The sequence below is a fragment of the Triticum dicoccoides genome, chromosome 5B, assembly GCF_002162155.2.
Source record: "Triticum dicoccoides isolate Atlit2015 ecotype Zavitan chromosome 5B, WEW_v2.0, whole genome shotgun sequence".
Classification (NCBI taxonomy): domain Eukaryota; kingdom Viridiplantae; phylum Streptophyta; class Magnoliopsida; order Poales; family Poaceae; genus Triticum; species Triticum dicoccoides.
In genome coordinates, this window is record NC_041389.1 from 52,806,968 (window position 1) to 52,824,287 (window position 17,320).

Sequence of the window (17,320 nt, forward strand, 5' to 3'; positions counted from 1 at the left end):
CCTGGGCTCGCAGGCCGGTGGGAGGCTCGGGGTGGCAGGCGAGTGGCGGCGCGCCACGTGGCGGCGGCGGGGTGACCCGGACGTATCCGGCTGCGACCGGACGTGTCCGGAGGCGGCGGGGACGAATCTGCTGGGGTTAGGGGGGAAATGATCCGGAATTTTCGGGGGAGGTCTAGTTTTATAGGTATAGGGAGCTAGGAGAGTCCAAATGAGGAGCGGTTTTCGCCCACGCGATCGTGATCGAACGACCGAGAGCATGGAGGGGGAGTTAGATGGGTTTTGGGCCACTTTGGAAGGGTGTTGGGCTGCAAAGAGAGAGGGGGGTTTCGGGCTGCACGGTCAACCGTTGGAGTACCAAACGACCTCCAAATGGCACGAAACTTGACAGGCGGTCTACCGGTGGTATGCCAAGGCCACTTGGCAAGCCTCGGGCCATTCCGAGAAATTTTAACACCCGCTCACAACGAGAGACGAAAGGGGAACGCCGGAGGGCATCGGAGTGCCGGATCACGAAACGGACAACAGGGAAAATGCTCGGATGCATGAGACGAACACGTATGCAATGCAATGCACATGATGACATGATAAAATGCAACACGCAAGCAAATGACATGACAATGATAGCAAATAACTGGCAGACACCTGGCGCATTGGATCCGGGGCGTTACATAAAGTCAAAGGACCAACTGTTGTGCGGGCCGTTAACAGGCTATGTGACAAAATGGGCTAAGAGTTGGCCCATTTACCGAATGGGCCGAGGACAGGCCTAAAGTCACAGCGGGCTAGAATTGGCTCAATTGCAGAATGGGCCGAGAAATGGCCGAAAGACATTTCGGGCCGTTAACAGGTGGGAACTGACGATGGGCTGCTAACAGGCCGAAAGAAGATCGGGCCATAATTGGGCCCAAAAACGTAGCGAGCCGTTAACGGGCTTAAACTGACGATGGGCTGGAAATTATAGAATCTAGAATCGGCCTTTGATGGGCCGATTCTGTGTAACTTGTATGCGCCGTACTTGTGAATGGGCCTGACTCAATAGGCTGCTAATGGGCCGGCCCGCTTATTTGGACAGGCATGGCCTTTTCACCGGAATGGGCCTCTCTTGGGTCGTGCCACATGTCGACGTATCATAGGCGGCTCCTGTCCAATGAGTGGATGACATCTATCCCAACTGTGAGGCAACACGTGTTTCCTCCGTCCAATGAGAATTTTACACGTGGAAAATCCCCATTGGTCGTGGCTGTTAGCGGGTTATCGGATCCAAAACCAGACCTGATAGCTTAACATCGTTCTGTTACGGTGGATGCCACGTGTCGGTCACCCTTGACGAAAGCATTTCTATGACGCACGATTTATCGTCATGGAAGTGGACACTTCCGTGATGATAATTTTGGTAATGTCATGGAACACTTCTACGACAGCACAGGTATGACTATCTTGATTATATCATAAAATCGTCATGGATGTACATGCATGACAGAAAACGTGACCTACAGTGACAAACACGTATCATCACGGAAGTGTATTTTTTTGTAGTGCTAGCAGGTTCACGCAAAGATTCTTCGTCACGTGCATCATAGATTTCTTTGACTCTTGCATATCCTCAGGACTGAGAAATAGAATACCTCTCTTCTTCATAGTTGTCTTAGGAGGTGGTTCAGGGTCAGCCCAATCATTATCATTACTCAATATATTATTAAATAGCATTTCATCTTGCTCAATAGTTGGTTCCCTGAAAACACAACCAGCACAACTATCTAGGTGGTCCCGAGAAGCATCGGTTAGTCCATTATAAAAGATACAAGTATTTCATTTTTCTTGAGAGGATGATCAAGCAAAGCATTAAGTAATTGGAGAAGCCTCCCCCACGCTTGTGGGAGACTCTCTTCTCCAATTTGCACAAAGTTAAATATTTCTTGTAAAGCAGCTTGTTTCTTATGAGCAGGAAAATATTTTTTAGAGAAGTAATAAATCATATCCTGGGGACTATGCACACAACCAGGAGCAAGAGAATTAAACCATATATTAGCATCACCCTTTAATGAGAAAGGAAACAACTTAAGAATATAGTAATAGCGAAAAAATATTCCTCATGAGCAAATACCGTGGCTATATCATTCAATTTAGTAAGATGTGCCACAATAGTTTCAGATTCATAACCATGGAAAGGATCATATTCAACCAAAGTAATTAACTCAGGATCGACAGAGAATTCATAATCCTTATTAGTAACAAAGATAGGTGAAGTAGCAAACTTAGGATCATCTTGCATTCTAGCATTCAAAGATTTTGCTTTCAACTTGACAAGCAGTTTATTAAGATCCTCTCTATCTTTACAAGCAAGAAAGTCCCTAGCTACCTCTCCATCCATAACATAACCCTCAGGTATAACAGGAAGTTCATATCTAGGAGAGTGATACGTCTCCAACATATCTACTTACCCAAACACTTTTTCCCTTGTTTTGGACTCTACCTTGCATGATTTGAATAGAACTTACCCGGACTGACGCTGTTTTCAGCAGAATTACCATGGTGTTATTTTTGTGCAGAAATAAAAGTTCTCGGAATGACCTGAAACTTCACAGAGTCACATTTTGGAATTAATAAAAAGTACTGGTGAAAGAATCAACAGAGGGGGACCCACACCCTATCCACGAGGGTGCAGGACGCGCCCCTTGCCTCGTGGGTCCCCTGGACCTCCACCGACCTCAATTCCAACTCTATATATTCGCATTCAGTGCGAAAAAATCAGAGAGAAGGAATCATCGCGTTTTACGATATGAAGCCGCCACCAAGCCCTAATCTTCCTCGGGAGGGCTGATCTCGAGTCCGTTAGGGGCTCCGGAGAGGGGAATTCGTCGCCATCATCATCATCAACCATCCTCCAACACCAATTTCATGATGCTCACCGCCGTGTGTGAGTAATCCCATCGTAGGCTTGTTGGACGGTGATGGGTTGGATGAGGTTTACCATGTAATCGAGTTAGTTTTGTTAGGGTTTGATCCTTAGTATCCATTATGTTCTAAGATTGATGTTGCTATGACTTTGCCATGCTTAATGCGTATCACTAGGGCTCGAGTGCCATGATTTCAGATCTGAACCTATTATGTTTTCATGAATATATGTGAGTTCTTGATCCTATCTTCCAAGTTATAGTCACCTACTACATGTTATGATCCAGCAAACCCCGGAGTGATAATAGTCGAGACACTTCCCGATGATGACCATAGTTTGAGGAGTTCATGTATTCACTAAGTGCTAATGCTTTGGTCCGGTACTCTATTAAAAGGATGCCTTAATATCCCTTAGTTTCCAATTGGACCCCACTGCCACGGGAGGGTAGGACAAAAGATGTCATGCAAGTTCTTTTCCATAAGTACTTATGACTATATTCGAAATACATGCCTACATTACATTGATGAACTGGAGCTAGTTTTGTGTCACCCTATGTTATAACTGTTGCATGATGAATTGTATCCGACATAATTATCCATCATTGATCCATTGCCTACGAGCTTTTCACATATTGATCTTTTCTTAGTTACTTCTCGATTGCCACTGTTATGATCGCTCCAAACCTGCTACTGTTACTTTTGCCACCGTTACCGTTACTTCCATACTACTTTGCTACTAAATACTTTGTTGCAGATATTAAGTCTTTCGGGTGTGGTTGAATTGACAACTCAGCTGCTAATACTTGGGAATATTTTTGGCTCCCCTTGTGTCGAATCAATAAATTTGGGTTGAATACTCTACCCTCGAAAACTGTTGTGATCTCCTATACTTGTGGGTTATCAAGACCTTTTTCTAGCACCGTTGCCAAGGAGCATAGCTCTATTCTTTGAGTCACTTGGGATTTATATCTGTTGATCACTATGAGGAACTTGAAAGATGAAAGAACCAAGATTTTTCCCTCAACTACGAGGGGAGATATGGAAGTGCCATCTAGCTCCGCACTTGATTCGCCTTCTATTATGAGTAAACTTGTGACACCTACACCTGCACCTGCTCTTGATTCTGATATGTCACATGTTATTGATGATGCCACTTCTGCTATGCATGATGCTTATGATGAAACTACTTCTCTGCTTGATAATAATGTGCCATTAGGTGAATTTCTGGATGAACAACTTGCTAGGGTTAGAGAGAATGAAATTACTGAAAATGATGATATTAATGAAAGTGATGATGAAGATTCTCCCCTAGATATGAATTGCCTGTTGTGCCTGATGGTTATATTTTTTAACTGAAACTTGAGGGTTATGTTATGGATGAAGAAACTGCTAGAGACCTTTTTGCTTGCAATGATAGATATGATCTTAAGAAACTGTTAGCTAAGCTGAAAGAAAAGTCTCTGAATGCTAGAATGAAATATGACCCTGCTTTTGCTACTTCACCTATCTGTGTTACTGATAAGGATTATGATTTCTTTGTTGATCCTGAGCTAATTACTTTGGTTAAATTTGATCCTTTTTATGGCTATGAATCTGAAACTGTTGTGGCACATCTTACTAAATTGAACGATATAGCCACCCTATTTACTCATGAGGAAAAATTTCGCTATTACTATATCCTTAAATTGTTTCCTTTCTCATTAAAGGGTGATGCTAAGATATGGTTTAATTCTCTTGCTCCTAGTTGTGTGCTAGTCCCCAGGATTTGATTTATTACTTCTCTTCAAAATATTTCCCCACTCATAAGAAACAAGCTGCCTTAAGGGAAATATTTAATTTTGTGCGAATTGAAGAAGAGAGTCTCCCACAAGCTTGGGGGAGGATTCTCTGATTACTTAATGCTTTGCCTGATCATCCTCTCAAGAAAAATGAAATACTTGATATCTTTTATAATGGACTAATTGATGCTTCCAGAGACCACCTGGATAGTTGTGCTGGTTGTGTTTTTAGGGAAAGAACTGTTGAGCAAGCTGAATTGCTATTGAATAATATATTGAGTAATGATAATGATTGGACACTTCCTGAACCAACTCCTAAGTCAACTCCGAAGAAAAGGGATATTCTATTTCTTAGTCCTGAAGACATGCAAGAGGCAAAGAAATCTATGAACAAAAAAGGTATTAATGTTGAAGATGTTAAGAATTTACCACCTATTGAAGAAATACATGGTCTTGATAAGCGGACATAGGTAGTAAAGGTAAATTCACTTTATAGATTTGATAAGTGTGAAATCCCATCTACTAAGTTTGCTAGCCAATGCATGGATGAGTTTGATGATTTTATTATTAAACAAGAAAACTTCAATGCTTATGTTGGTAGACAATTGAAACATAATGCTTATATGGTTGAACACTTGAGTGATTATATGTCTAGAGTTGAAGGTAACTTTAAGCTTATTAGTAAACATGCATCCATGGTTACCACTCAAGTATAACAAGTGCTTAAAGCACAAGATGATTTGCTCCATGAATTAAATAATAAGAACAACGATAATGTTGTTAGAGTTATGACTAGAGGTGGTAGAATGACCCAGGAACCTTTGTATCCTGAGGGCCATCCTAAGAGAGTTGAGCAAGATTCTCAGAGAACTAATGTTGACGCACCTAGTCTTTCTAAGAAAAAGAAAAATGATAGGACTTTGCATGCTTCTAGTGAACCTGTTGTTGACACCCCTGAGAATCCCAATGATATTTCTATTTTTGATGCTGAAACACAATCTGGTAATGAACACGAACCTAGTGATAATGTTAATGATGATGTTCATGTTGATGCTCAACCTAGTAATAACAACGATGTAGAGATTGAACCTGATGTTGATCTTGATAATCCACAATCAAAGAATCAACATTATGATAAGAGAGACTTCGTTCCTAGGAAGCACGGTAAAGAAAGACAACCATGGGTTCAGAAACCCATGCCTTCTCCTCCTAAGCCATCCAAGAAAAAAGATGATCAGGATTTTGAATGCTTTGCTGAAATGATTAGACCTATCTTTTTGCATATGCATTTGGCTGATATGCTTAAAATGAATCCTTATGCTAAGTATATGAAAGTTATTGTTACAAATAAAAGAAAGATACCGGAAGCTAAAATTTCCACCATGCTTGCTAATTATACCTTTATGGGTGGAATACCAAAGAAACTACGAGATCCAGGAGTACCAACTATACCATGCTCCATCCAAAGAAACTATGTTAAAACTGCTTTATGTGATCTTGGAGCCAGTGTTAGTGTTATGCCTTTCTCTTTGTATCATAGACTTGATTTGAACAAGTTGACACCTACTAAAATCTCTTTGCAAAAAGCTGATAATTCAACTGCTATACCCATTGGTATTTGTGAGGATGTGTCTGTTGTGGTTGCAAACGCTACTATTTTAACAGACTTTGTTATTCTTGATATTCCCGAGGACGACAGTATGTCGATCATCCTGGGTAGACCTTTTCTAAATACTGCAGTGGCTGTTATTGATTGCAACAAAGGCAATGTCTCTTTTCATTTAAATGGTAATGAGCATATGGTACACTTTCTGAAGAAACAACCTCAAGTTCATAGTATAAATTCTATTGGAAAAATTTCAACGATTACTATTGGAGGTTTTGAATTCCCTCTTCCTACTTTCAAAAGGAAATATGATATTCTTATTGTTGGGGACATGCATAACACCGTTGAGGTAACCTAGTGCTATTCGAAAATTCTCCGGTTTCATGTTATTCGGAAGAAGTTTGTTAACAAGACTTGATCAACCTTGTTAGTGGATTCCTTTTGATGAGCATGAGATGGATGAAGTTAGAAAGCACAACCTTTTGTACCCTCCTTTTACTCTCTATTATTTAGTTTAAATAAAGAAAAAAAAGTATTTTATGTCTGTTTTCTGAATTATCTGTGCAATAAAAAATACCCCAAAAATAAAAGTTCTCCAAATGCCCTGAAAATTGAGTATGATTTTTTGTAGAATATTTGAGAATTTCTGGCACTTAGAACACACCAGGGGGACCCACCATTTGGTCACGAGGGTGGAGGGAGCGCCCTACCCCCTAGGCGCGTCCCCCTGCCTCGTGGGCCCCACGTGGACCCCCTCCACTTATTCCAGCACCCACACACTTCGTCTTCCTCCAGAAAAAATCATCCCGTAGCTCAAACCCGTGTTCTAGCTTGTTCTGCTACCATTTTCGATCTCCTTGCTCAAAGCTCCATTCACAAAACTGCTTTGGGGGATTGTTCTTTGGTATGTGACTCCTCCAATGGTCCAACTAGTTTTTGTTATAGTGCTTTATTTATTGCAAATTTTTGCTGCTGAGGTGACACTGTTCTTGAGCTTGCATGTCGAAGTTATGTGGTCTAAAGTAGTTTTAATGCATGATATAGCCTTTAGGAACTTGTGGAGTAGTTGCTATCAATCTTGTTGAGTTTGGTTCACTATTATTTTGAGTCACTAAAAATTTCAGAAAATTTTTGAAGGAAGAAAATGATGAAGAGATTCTTGAGAGGCTCCTCGAGCTGAAGCTCTAAGGAAAAGCAGAATGAAGAGAATGACATGCCCAAGTACAATCTTCCTTGCACCACGAAGGTTCGGCCATGCGAATGGCCTTGTCATGCATTCTTGAGAGCCACCGGAATTTACGATGACTTTTATTATTTGGCTGAGAATGCAGGACTCACCGACTTCCTCCGCGACCAGTGTGGACAGTATCTCCTACTCACTAATATTTTCGTGCAAAACTTTTATTTCCATGCTAGAAGATCACCACCTTCAGTGGAGTTTTATTTATATGATGAGTTTAAGGAGATGTCACTCTATGACTTTTGTGTGGTTTACAAGTTGCCCTTTGAGGGCAGCGTTGAGGAACCACATCCTAGTGATCTGGATGAGTTTATTGATAGAATTGTTGTAGGGGAAACGAGAAAAAGTTTCAGATGCAAGGACTACTAGTATACATTTTCCTGTTCTACATTACTTTGAAATATTTGCTAGTAGATGCTTAATTGGTCGCGGGAACAGTGCGAACCTAAGTGCTCCTGACCTTGCTATTTTGTGCCATGCTTTATTTTGTGATATGACTTTCAGTTTAGGCGCTATTGTTGCTAAACGGTTAAGTCTGAACCGTACAAAGGGCCCCATCTTCGGAGGCATATTTGCTTCACGCCTTGCTAAACACTTTGAGATACCTATTAGGCATTATGAGAAATAGGAAAAGTTGTTGCCCACTATTTTGCTAGACTATAAGAGTATGGTAGCACATAACTTTATTGTTAAAAATAAGAAGAAGATACTTAAGTATAACTTGATATTTGCTTAAACTAAGTGTGAGAATATTATCTTGCATGCACTCTCTTTGTTTAATATACATTCAGGCACATACCTCATCCTGCCGAGGATATTTATGCATACTGGGATCTGACACGAGTCCCAGAGCCTGAGCCTGAGCCACCACTTGATCCATATCGAGAGTCTGTTTATCAGTGGGATCCGGAGGAGCTCACTAACCAGTGGCACCCCGAGGACCCTCCTCAGTACATTGGACAGGATCGCTTCGATCCATGGGCATAGACTAACTTAGGCTAAAATCCTAAGCTTGGGGGAGTACGTATTTCTCACTGTCGGTGTCAAAACCGGCGGATCTCGGATAGGGGGTCCCAAGCAGTGTGTCTTAGGGTCAATGGTAACAGGAGGCAAGGGACACAATGTTTACCCAGGTTCGCGCCCTCTTGATGGAGGTAAAACCCTACTCCTGCTTGATTAATATTTATGATATGGGTAGTACAAGAGTTGATCTACCACGAGATCAGAGAGGCTAAACCCTAGAAGCTAGCCTATGGTATGATTGTTGTTGTATATGTCTATCGACTAGCCTGGCCCCGGCTTATATAATGCACTAGAGGCCTAGGATAACAAGAGTCCTAGCCGAATACGTCGGTGGGGGAGGAGTCCTTGTCTTGATCGCCAAGTCTTGTGGATTCTTCCTTGTATGCGGCAGCTGTCCGGACTGGCCCATGAGTATACGGCCATGGGGGTCCTCGGCCCAATCCAACTGATCGGGAGACGACGCGTTGAGTATCCCCTAGTCCAGGACACCGTCAGTAGCCCCCTGAACCGGTCTTCAAGTTAGGGACGCTCCTCTATTCTTCCGAACTATTCTTCATCTTCGGTTGCCGGTCTTGAAAACTGGTTCAACAAATCTTCTCATCTTCTATCTTGAGGAACGCCGAAATGCATTCGACGAGTTTACACGTCGGGTATCCGAGGAGCCCCTTTAAGTTTCTGGCCTTTATCAATGCCTTGTTATTTTTGTGCCACACCTCGGGTTTGGAGTTGTTCCCGGGAGGTAGTGTCCTCTTGCGTCCGAGCTCTAACGCCAGACTGCATTCAAGGTATCTCTTGCAGTCGAGCACCAATGTCAGACTGCTTTTCGGCTCTAACGCCGGAATGTATCCGAGCTCCAACACTGGACTATGTATCCGAGCTCCAACGTCGGACTGTATCCGAGCTCCAACGCTGGACTATGTATCCGAGCTCCAACGCCGGACTGTATCCGAGGTGTCGTAAATCACCTTGGTTCAAAGAAGTTTGAAGGAGTTTAGTCGAGCTTAATGCCGGAAATGCCCTCTATGGAGCCAGCCACTAGCGCCCGAGCTTTATGCCGGACTGCTTCCGAGGTGGTGCACCTCCCCGAATGTGGGCCGATTTTTGTCAATATTTTTTATTGGTGCAATTTATTCTCTGCCGAGATACATAGCCAGTAGCCCTCAAGGTGGGTATCGGTCTAAAACCCGAGATGCACATGAAGGATGACATAAGACCGCTGATCCCCATAGCCACCGAGACTCAGGTTGATTTGCAAAATCAGTCTGAGGATCAAGTCCTAGCTCGATAGAATACTTCGGGACATAAAAAGCGGCGTGCTCAGTCCTCGAGACTCAGGTTGGATGCAGCCTACCAACCTGAGGATCAAAATCTCCTCGGAAATTGTATTGCACTTAAAATTTTCTGCATAGGACAGGCAATGCAGTAGCCCCCGAGACACTGGTCGGTTGGCAACACCAGATCAGGGGATCGATGTGTCCCTTTAATATTTGTAAATAATAAGCCTGAAGCCCAGTAGCCCCCGAGCCTTAATGCGGGCACGGGAGGCCGAATTAAGGATCGATATCCATAGTAAAGTCACAAATTATGTGTAATGACTCTATGTATCCAAGTACTTTACGTCATTAATGCTCGGATCCGCATTGTACAAAACTATGTTGACCGACCATCGGCTTCCACCTCCTCGGCCACTAGCCGAGAAGTGTTTGTCCTACTTTATAAAGCCTTTATGAGGGCAAAGATTTACAACAACCAAGGCAATCTGGCCATACGGTTTTATAAACAAAGGTACGCGGAAAGACATGTTATATTACTGTTTAACAGAAGAAATGTCTTCCAAAGAAAATAGTCCCGCTATCGGTTCCTTTCTTTGGGTTGTCATGCTAAGCATGATCATGAAACCTCAGCTCCAATGTAAGAGCAAAATATCGAGGATTTAGTTTGGGAGGCCAGTTAATAGCCCTCGGTAGTGTTCGGCGACAGTCGAGGTCAAGCCGTAAACACTTCGGCCATTGTTATGAATGGCCCGTCGTTTAACACCGTCATCGGATCGCTGACCAGTTTACGCTTATTGTGACAGTCAGTTGTCGGCTTTCTCCACTGAGGTGCTTAACCATGTGAGCTGGAAGCACAATCGCAGTGGTTCTCCCTTTGCACACCTAGCCGAACAAAGCGGAACGTAGGAGGCAAGCGCAGGAGCCGGGCAACCCAACTATTGATCGAAGGCACAATTCGAAACCGATGCATATATAGCAATATCCGAGAAAGTTTTTGCCAAATCACTAAAGGTGTCCGGCGTTGCACTGCGAGACTTGTGTTGAAAACACACAAATAGTTTAAAAAGTGCCATAAGCTTGGAAAACCAAAAAACGTCAGTAAAAACTTGACGTCCGAACAAGATCAAGTGTTCGGTGCCAATCCGAAAATTGGCCTTAGCAAAGGAAGTGCTTCTGTCGTGCTTTAACATGATACCTCCTATCTCAAGACTTCAAGCGGGTCAGCCTACGGCTTCAACCTCCTATCCTAAGGGCAGAGTACTTCTCATTAGGCCAGTTTAGCAAACCAAACTCTAGCGGCTTTGAGAGAGAAATTAGGCTCCCCGGCTAGTGACCACATGCTCGTGTCAAAAAAAGGAGTGATAGATAATAATAATAATAATAATAATAATAATAATAAAACTTTGCAACGACTAAGAAGAAGAACACTTATCCTAAAATGGCTCATATAAATTTAAGAGCCCCCAAGTGACTTGGGTAAAAGAATGATTGCATGTACCGAAGTACTTATATCATATCTATGTTCAACCGAACTTTAAACACATCTTAACCGACCGTCGGCTTCTCCCTCTTCGGTCAAAGACCGAAAAGTGTTATGTACTCCATTTGTCGAGAATATCGACAGTGTTTCCAATAACCAGGCAATCAGGCCATAAGGCTGTAACAGACAAAGCGCGCTCAGGGAACTTATGCTATATTACTACAAAGTGTAAGAAGCATCTTCAAAGAAAATAGTACCCCCACCGATACCTTTCTTCGGTGCTCATTGTTATTATGAGACTTGTGCAACCGATTTTTTGTACTCATGAGTTCCGTTGTGTGCCGACCATGATTGAAAACAATAAGAGCGCTAGCTTTCGACTTCACCCAGTCTGAGGTCCGGCTCGGGTGACCCGATCTTGACAATCGCAGAGGTGCTCCCTTTACTCCCTAGCCGAACAATCGGGAATGTAGGGGTAAGCACGGGAGCCAGGCAACCCAGCTTGCAAATTGCTTAAGTCAATATGGTGCATATTGTGGCGAAATACACGAACAAGGAACGAAGCCGTACAAGTATAACCATATGCAAGAGGAAAAAGCTTCATGAAGGAAGCCCCCAAGTAAACGGGGTATTTGAATTTGCGCGTCGCAAACAAAGTTTGGACAAGGAAATTTTTACAAGCAACTTTTTTCCAAAAAAGTATAATGCTTGGCCGAGCCGAACACAAGTTAAAAATTTAAAACTTTGAGCATGAAGACAACTCAGCTGGTTAATGTGTTCGGTATTGATGACGCGGTCCGAGCATGATGCGGGACAAGGTTCCATCCCTGAGCCGGTCCCGAGGTGGCGGAGCAAAGAGCTCGGCACTCCAAAGTGGTGACATAGCACGGTCAATGCAGGACGGCAGGGTGATGCTGAAGTCCCCGGCATGGGGTAATGAAGTGTTGACGAAGCCCCCTGTCCAGCCGAGGTGACGCCAAAGGATATAGTCCGGCTGGATCATTTTCCTGTGCACAAATAATAGTGCAAACCGGAGATAATAGTAATAATAAAAAAAATAAAAAATAAAAAAAATTCATTGCATAACAAATAATTCATGCAAAGTGAGTAATAAAAGAAATATGGCATGGCGCCGAAGTCAATGTCGATGCAGGGCGGCGGCGTGATGCGGTAAAGGCATGGCAAGGCCTGAATTCATAGGTCGGTTTGAGTTCCGGATGCGGCGTTCGCCGGACTATGTACGGAAACTGACTGAACCATCATGCGACCGTCGTTAATGCGGCCACCATTTGATAGACCTGCGTACATATGACGGACAAACCAGAGTAATAATTCATTTGGAAAAATGAACCCTAACAAGCAAAAAATACTAGGATTAATAGCACCTGGCTTATTTGTTGTAGCAATCCGAAGAAAGGTGATTCCCAAAATTGGGACTCGATCCGCACACCTATCGCATGATGGGCGATAAAGCAACGGCATGGCGATGCTGGCAAAGGTTGGCTCGCCGAGGCAAAGCCCTCGGTCCAGCTAACGTGACGGAGCTAGTCGGCCAGCGACGCCGAAGTCTCCGGAGTAGGTTGATGAAGAGATGATGAAGCCCCAGTCCAGCGATGCAGGTCATGACGTGGTCGATGCCGGCTTGATGAAGCGACCGTGTGGCGATGCAGGTGTGCCCGCTCCGTGTAATCCATGGGGCGGCGATGTTGGTGACGATTTATCCTTCGCGATGCCGAACTATTGTTCGGTTGGCCGAGATGATGATCCAAAGAAATTGAGCTCGGCTCAACAAAGCGACGACGTGTCTAACGCAGGTCGGCCGCTGTGGAGTGATGTTGTCGGGCTGGTTTGACACCGGCACGACGATGAAGTTCGTATTGCAAGGATACTTTTAATACTATTGGGATGTGTTTGAGAATAAAACACAACACCCCATACAAAAACTTCCTTCAAAAGGGATGTCCGAGATCCCGTTCATAAAGAAGATGAATTCGGGTCGGATTCATTTTCGCGCAGAAAACAGATCCAAAAAGTGATGCACTAATCGGAAGTTTCCCGGAGTTTGGACGGTCGGATCGAGCTGCGTTTTTGGCAGGTGATAGATATGGGAATTCCGCAGCAAATCAACGGTTGGATCCTCCAAAGGACATCCGAGCTAGATGCTGGATACCACGCCCTAAACTTGTCCGGATTCTCGTCCAGATTCAACAGGGCTCCGGTATATCAGAGATTGCCGGAGATTCCTCCATCGGAACTCGACGAAATTTTTGCAGGGTTGTTGTAGACTTAATTCCGCATAATTCCACCGAAGTAATCATTCAAGAGACACTCGAGAAGGCGGTGGCGGCGGATACACGTTTGCTGTCCAGAAAAGCAGCACGGTCGCCTGAGGGCAATGTTGACGTTGAGCCCCCGAGCTCCATGGATGACTCCTCCATGATCTTGATAGAGATCGGAGTTGGTGTTGATGAAGGCCTTCATCCGAACATGACGATTGGAGGTAGGGCGCAGTCCTCGGTCAAACCAAGGTGACCAGTCGAGCTGGTGACGAAGAAGCCGATGTCGCAGTTGACCTGCAGTCGAGGCATTGATCCTTTCACCGATCACACAGCGGAACTCTCAATGAAAGCATCAATGTCGGTGTCAAAACTGGCGGATCTCGGGTAGGGGGTCCCAAGCAGTGCGTCTTAGGGTCAATGGTAACAAGAGGAAAGGCACACAATGTTTACTCAGGTTCGGGCCCTCTCGATGGAGGTAAAACCCTATTCCTGCTTGATTAATATTGATGATATGGGTAGTACAAGAGTTGATCTACCACGAGATCAGAGAGGCTAAACCCTAGAAGCTAGCCTATGGTATGATTGTTGTTGTATATGTCTATCGACTAGCCTGGCCCCGGCTTATATAATGCACCAGAGGCCTAGGATAACAAGAGTCCTAGCCGAATACGCTGGTGGGGAAGGAGTCCTTGTCTTGATCGCCAAGTCTTGTGGATTCTTCTTTGTATGCGGCAACTGTCCGGACTGGCCCATGAGTATACGGCCATGGCGGTCCTTGGCCCAATCCAACTGATCGGGAGATGACGCGTGTCACATCCCTAGTCTGGTATGACCTAGACTAGCTAGCCATTTGAGCATCATATTTAAATTTCATTTAAATTTAAAATGAGGATTGGTGGAACCCTCAGAATCATTTTTGAAAATGACCCAAATAAAAATTTCTCCAAAAGGGTCCAAGAAAATGCTCATGTTGCCCTCTGAAAATATTGGACAGAGATAAAAATCAAAACAATATTTTTAGGAGCTCATGGACATTTATTTTGGCCATTTGGATTCATTCGATAAATATTTGCATTGGAAATATATTTCTATATATATGAAATATGGTCCAAAAATTATGCCAATTATAAAAGAGCTCTGGAATAATATATCTAGCCCCTGCAAAAATTGGCATAAGGAAATTAAATGATTTAATATATTTATTAAATCAAACAAATGTCAGAAAAAAATAGAAAACAAAAATAAAAGGAAGGAGGGGCTTACCTGGGGCCCTCCCCTGCGCAGCCCAGCAGCAGCAGGCCGGCCCAGCCAGGAGGCGGCCCAGCCCGCCTGGCCCCCCCTCCTCTGTCGTCTTCCTCCCCGACAGGGGAACGGCGCGTGCCGACGCGCGCGCACCGCCGCGCCTCCACCTCCTGCTTCCCCTGGCCACCTCCTGCTTCCTCCTCGTCGCCTGGAATGCCCCGGACGACGCCACGCAGCCCCGACCGCCCTCTCACTCTCCCCCTCCTCCTCTCCCCCTGCTCTCTCTCTCACCCGAGAACCACCGTCGCCGCCGCACGCCGTGGCCATAGCCACCGCCTCCCCCTCGCCTCCCCATCGTGCCCAGGAGCTCCGCCTCGTCGCCAGCTACCTCCTCGCCGAGCCACGCAAGCCGGAGTGCCCCGAGGAGCCGTCGCCGTCGCCAAATTCACCTCCGGCCGCCGTGGATCCTCGCCGGCGATTCGGGAGTTACCGGGCATCCCCGACCTCGCCCTCGCGCTCGCTGGTTCCGCGGTGAGCCCCCGCACCGAACCCCCTCCTCCCCGTGTCCGTTTGCCCCGTCTAGCTAGCTCGCCACAGCGCCCGTAGCTCCTCGCCGCCGGCCATGGCGCCACGGTGGCACGAGCCCAAGCCGGTCCCTTCCGCGCGCGTCCCCGTGTTCCTGGTGACGCCAGGAGGCCGTAGGAACCCTCCGTCTCCACTGCCGTGCACCACAACGCCGCGGCCGCAAGTTGCCGAACTCCGGCCGCCGCCCTGAGCTCTACTCCGGCGAGCTCCGCCGCCCCCGCAGCCTTCCGCGTGTTCCACTGGATGCGCGTGAGCGCGGGCTTCGCGTGGGTGGTCTCCGCCGCCCGAATGGTCGCCGGAACGGCGATCCCGAGCCCCTCCGCCGCGCTCGGCCTCGCCGGCGGCTAAACGCCGGCGAGTTGACCGGGTTTGACCCCCCAGGGTCGCTGACCAGTGGGCCCGACCCCCCCTAACCTTTTAATTAAATTAAATTAACCCCTGTTAACCCCCCTGTCACTGACGTGTGGGTCCCACACGTCAGATTTGACCTGGACAGCCGCGTTGACCGCTGAGGTAGTGATGACGTCATGCTGACGCAATATATAATTTCTGGAATTAAAATAATTCAGAAAATCCAGAAAATGATTTAAACTTCAAAAATTCATAACAATTCAACCGTAGCTCAGATTTAAATAATTTATATATGAAAAATTATCAGAAAAATGCAATCTTTCCATCTGTACTAGTTTCATGCATGAAAAACCAACTTATACATGCTGAATATGGGAAAACACATTATGGCATATATAAGAGACCTAATTTAGAAATGCATTTGAACCTTTGGTTCAAATGGACTTCAAACCAAATGTTTACCAGTTGCATTAGCTCAAACAGCATCACATTTACATGCCATGCTCATGCATCATATTGTTGCATATGATTGTGTTTTCATTGCCGGCACCGTTCCTTCTCGATAGGTCCTGCTCCGGAGACGTTCCAGAGTACCTGTCTGTGAAGCAGTGCCTCCCTTGTTGATTTACCAGGCAAGCAAACCCTCTTGTTCATTTCGATAAAACCCTACTCTCTTGCTCCTGCTCTCACTTATTGCATTAGGACAACAACGATTCATCTGCTACTTTGTGCTGCGGTAGTTGAACCCATTCCTCTGCATGACCTGTCATTGCCACAGTAAATAGTTGAAACCCACTAGCATGTGTAGGAATTGATTGAAGCCATTGATGTGTTCCTACCATGCTATGCCTGCTATTGCTTAGAGTTGTGTCAGGTCTGGTTCATTGGGAATGAATTGGAGTGTTACAATATGTTCTGATGCTGAGAGTGAAGTGTGTGAACACGATTTGGTAAAGGTAGCGGTGAGAGGCCATGTAGGAGTACATGGTGGGTTGTCTCATTGGAACCGTCCTTAAGCACTGAGTTCTATGTATGTTGTCCAATGACTCGATACTACCACACATTGGAATGCTTAAGTGCCCCTCTCGACTTATTAATCAACTTGGTCTCTGTCCAGGAGTCGCAACTAGTTTCTGGTGTTTGTAGGTAGTGCTATTTTTCTACCAAGTGGCACCCGGCAGGGTGGGCTTGGGACAGACTAGGCACACGTGGCCCGGTGTACCGAGTGGCACCCGGATGGTGGGCTCGGGAACCCTGCTCACATCGTTTGGGGCCGTGAGCGACACCCCGGCCGGATCTCCTTGCGGATGGAACCCGAATAGGCGATAAACCTGGACTAGAGTCTTGTGTGGTTAGTCAGGTCGTGGCCGACACCCTCGCCAGGCTTCCGCTTGAAGGTTGCCGAGATACATGACGTGTACATGGCGGTAAGTGGCGAGAGCGTGTGTGAAGAAGTACACCCCTGTAGGGTTAACATGATCTATTCGAATAGCCGGGTCCGCGGTTATGGACTTCTTGGATGCTTACATGGTACATAGACAACTTGAAGTGGATACTATAAAATGCT